The sequence below is a fragment of the Echinops telfairi genome, unplaced genomic scaffold, assembly GCF_000313985.2.
Source record: "Echinops telfairi isolate 266 unplaced genomic scaffold, ASM31398v2 ScPeMD7_7468;HRSCAF=8506_0, whole genome shotgun sequence".
Taxonomy (NCBI): domain Eukaryota; kingdom Metazoa; phylum Chordata; class Mammalia; order Afrosoricida; family Tenrecidae; genus Echinops; species Echinops telfairi.
Genome location: NW_022111369.1, coordinates 54076186 through 54080278, shown reverse-complemented (window position 1 = coordinate 54080278; position 4093 = coordinate 54076186). Strand labels below are relative to the sequence as shown.

At 54.0% G+C, this 4093-nt stretch overlaps 1 protein-coding gene across 5 annotated transcripts in view; it reads left to right on the top strand.

Annotated features, from left to right (window-relative positions):
• Positions 1-2509: 2509 nt before the first annotated feature.
• Positions 2510-4093, top strand: part of RBM47 (RNA binding motif protein 47) — a 176937-nt gene continuing 175353 nt past the window's right edge. Inside the window, exons 1-2 of one of the 5 annotated variants that reach the window (XM_045284170.1) lie at positions 2510-2611; positions 2757-2854. The gene's annotated coding sequence lies outside the window, so the exon portion shown is untranslated. Of the gene's footprint in view, positions 2612-2756; positions 2919-3347; positions 3367-3713; positions 3983-4093 lie in introns of those variants that run through there. The other 4 variants (XM_045284169.1, XM_045284171.1, XM_045284175.1 and 1 more) reach the window with 4 other exon arrangements.

The following is a 4093-nucleotide window of genomic DNA, read 5'->3' as shown; positions in this document are numbered from 1 at the left end:
GCAGTGGTTACTCACTGGGCTGCTCACTGCAAGGTCACCAGCTGCTCTTTGGGAGAAAGATGGGGCTTTCTATTCCAGGACAGAGTTCCCATCTCGGACATTCACAGGGGCAGTGCTGCCCTGTCCTGTAGGGTTGTTATGAGGTCAGCGTTGACTCGGTGGCAGTGAGTTTGGGTTTTTTTGGGTGGTCAGAAGTAAAATCAATCTGTCTTGGAAGCACAGTCAGAAAGCTCCTTAGAAGCCAGGACAGCGAGACTGCATCTCGTTGGCCTTGGACATGCTATCAGGAGACCAGCTCCTTGAGAAAGGACATCATGATTGGTAAAGTAGGTCTGCAAATAAAGAGGAAGACCCTCAGGGAGATAGATTGACTGTTGCTGCACCACTGAGCTTGAAGATCGCACAGGACCAGGACGGGGAGTGCTTCATTTGGGTCTACATAAACGCACTCCAAACCCAGTACCTTCACACAGAGGGCCCCGGATACGGGTACCTACTTAAAGGCACCTAACGATAACAGCAAAAAGCGGCAAAGACTATTTGGGTTTCCCGGAAGCCGGAGCTAATGCTGGCCTCACCACTCACTCGCCCAGGAAACCTTGGAGAAATTGCTTAGCCACTGTGACCTCAGGGTGTTCATCTGTAAAATGGGAATAAAGGACCTGATAGGATCCAGTTGTAAACGGCCTCAGTAATGCAAGTGAATATGCCATCTTTCCTTAACAGCTCAACCCACTGCCATCTCAGCAGTTCTGATGGGGCTCAGTTGTTAGGTGCCATCGAGTCGGTTCAGCCAATAGCGACCCTCTGCACCACAGAAGGAAACCCTGCCCAGTCCTGCGCCACCCTCGGGATTGATTCTATGCCCGAGCCCATTGTTGCAGCCACTGTGTCAGTCCCCCTCACAGATGGCCTTCCTCTCTCTCATTGCCCCTCTCCCAAGCAAGATGCCCTTTCTCCAGAGAGTGGTCTCTCGTGACAACATGTCCAAAGTATCTAAGACGAAGCCTTGCATCCTTGCCTCTAAGGAGCACCCTGTTCGTACTTCTTCCAAGACAGATCAATTTGTCCTCTTGGCAGTCATGGTACTTTCAATACGCTTTTCCAGCACTACAATTCAAATGCATCGAATCTTTTCCAGTCTTCCTTATTCCATGTCCAACTTTCACTTTTAGATGAGCCTATTGGAAATATCATGGCTTGGGTCAGGCCCATCCTTAAAGTAACCTCCTTGCTTTGGGGACTCATCGCAACCTGCTATAGGGTTTCTGAGGCTGTAAATCTTTAAGGAAGCCATAGCCTCAACTTTCTCCCTTAGGCCCTTGGTGGGTTTGAACTGCCAATCTTGAAGTGAGCACTACCAGGGCCCTACTCTTTCTTTAAAAGTGAAGTTCCACAGAGGAAAAAGGGCAGGCACTGACCACATGTTAATATTCAACAGCCATCCTTTAATATTTATGAGTTTTAAAATGATTTCCCCTTATTTCACACTGTTTTTCAAGTGGGGATGATCATGATTCACCCAGGCTTGACTTCTGACTGAACAGACTAAGTAACTCTTCCAGGGCCAAGGCCCTAAACCCAAATCAGAATGGAGCATACATGGACAGTTGACTGCTGAGCCCTGAATTTCTTTTTATCAGCGACTACGTCTTGGAATGTCCAGGCTTGTCAGTCCTGTCACTTTCAAGGGACAGGAACATCAGTTGGGCACTCCTTTCGTCACAAGGACTTTAGTTCTCCATTATGAGTTGGCATCGACTCCATGGAAGTGAGTCCATGTTTCCCCAAGGAATGTAAATGGCAAAAAGTCACCATTTGAATCTTGCAGGAACTAAGGCCCTAGAGGGTGAATGACATGTTCTCAGTTCTCCAGTTGTCGTTGTTCATTCAGACACCTAACTCCAGCTCACATGGACCCTGTGCTTTGCACAACAGGACAAAATACAGCCGGTGCCTGGAGCCATGGTCACAGCTGTTGGTATAGCTGAGCCCATGATCTTGGCCTGTGTGTGTCAATCCATCTCCTGGAGGGTCTTCCTGTCTAGCTAATGCACTGGCATGGGGTTGGCTCTGACATTTGGTGACCCTACAGGGCAGAGTGGAACTAGTCCTGGGTTTTTGAGACTACAGCTCTTTACCGGTTGTAGAAAGTGGGCTTCATCTTTCTCCAGCGGAGCATTGAGTGGTGTGCAACTATTGACCTTGAAGTAAGCAATCCAAGCTTAACCACTATGCCCTGGGGCTCCTCCACGCCTCTCCTAACTCTGGCCACACCTTCTTTTTCAGAGAAAAGAAGAAAAAGAAAAGTCAACAACACAAATACAAACACCAATATCAGCAGCAAACCCACCAGACTGCTCTCCGCTCTTTAACCACCCAAACCCACATTTCTGCATGAGAGTAGCCTAATGAGATGCAGTTTCTTGTTTTCCGTTGAATGATATTGCAACCCGAAATCACAACTCCGTTTTGGGTTCCCGGCGGTGCCTGCTTCCTCTTCGAGTTTGTTTAGTCACCCCGCGCGATTGCCGGGGACCGGTCGCGCGCCCACAAACAGGCTGAGCGCTCTCCTGAAATGCGTGGGGCTTTGTAACTCGTGTACAAACAGGTAAGGCGCGCGGGGAGGCGGGGTGGGGTGGTGGGTTGAGGCTAGGGTAGGGGTTTTAGCGGCAACTCCTCCTCGCAGATCCGCCAAGGTTAAGGGAGGGCAGGGCTGCGGAATCTGAACGCGGTGTTTTTTGTTCCCTTTCTAGAAACCAGCTGTAACCTCAGGTCAGTGTGCATCGAAAGGAGCCCCTTCGGAGAGAGCAGCGCCCAGGCCCCAGGCGCTGCTGCGAAGGCCCCGGGAAAGGTCAGGGCTTGGCCGCGTGACGCTCGCTCCTTTCTGCGCTGGCCCCCGCAATGCTAGGCTTCAGGTGAGGGAGGGCGCGCTGGGAGGTGCCCCCCTCCCCCGGCCCGTGCCGGCCGCCTACCTGCTCCCACCGCTTCTTTCCCCGGAGGGAGAGGGGGTGGCCCTGATCGGCTTGTAGTTCAACACCAAGTTCCTTATTCCTCACACTGGGGCCGGGGATGCGGGGTGGGGGAGGGGCGGGAACTGCGTCCTCGGTGGGACAGGTGCCACCGCTGGGGTCCGAGATGGATGGGACTTTTTAATCGGGGTGTGTACGTGGGGGGAGACGTCTATCTGATCGAGCCTCGCCCATCGAGCCCGACCTCTTTGGAGCCTTCAGCAAAGGTATCCGCGCTCCTAAAACAACAGGAATGCTGCACTGGCCCTTCGCCAGCGGAGGCTCAGCGAGCTGGATAAAATTTCAGGGCCGATGTACGGGAAGTTGCCGGTGTTGGGAGTAAAAATCTGGTTTGGTGAGTTTCAGGGAAGGGAGTGCGCGAGAGACAACCTTGCTACTGTGAGGCGGAGGGCGGAGGGGGGGAGGGAGGAACCGGGAAGAGCTCGGGGAGCAGACGCCCGGCGCTCCGGGTGCGCAGCGCCGCTCCAGCCGGGCTCCCGAGCGCTCCGTCCGCGCGCGTGTGGATGCGGCGCCCCTGGGCCCGGGCCCCGCCGCGCTCCGTGCTGCTCGCCGCCGCCAGGGGCTCAGCCGCCCCCCACCCCCCGAGGGCCGCTCTTTGGGGATCGCTCTCCGGCCTCGGCCGCGGGGAATGTGCAGCTTGGGACCGGGAGAAGCCCGGGCTCGGGGAACCTTGGGGAGTTCTCCCGGCGGGGAGCGTCTCCCTGCAGGTCTCCAAGGTTAAGGAATCCCGACCCACTGGAATTCCCGGAGGCAGAGAGCCGACCCTGGAGCCTTCTGTTGCTTTAAGCGGCGCGGTGGGGGAGTAGTTGGACACTCCTTGTTTTGGTTTTACATTAAAAAGAGGGAGGCTGGAGGCCAAGTTGTAGGTTACCTTTTCGCGGAGTCGGTGGCCAACTGGGCTGCGAATGGTGTTTATTTCCCAAGTGGGCGACTCCAAATACCTAACGAAGGTAGGTGGCTTTCTCTAATCTACTTGTAAAAAACAACCACCCCAAACGGCTGTGCTGGAAATCTACCTTTACATTTGGGTTCCGATTTTAAAATCAGGTTGGCTCCCCCTC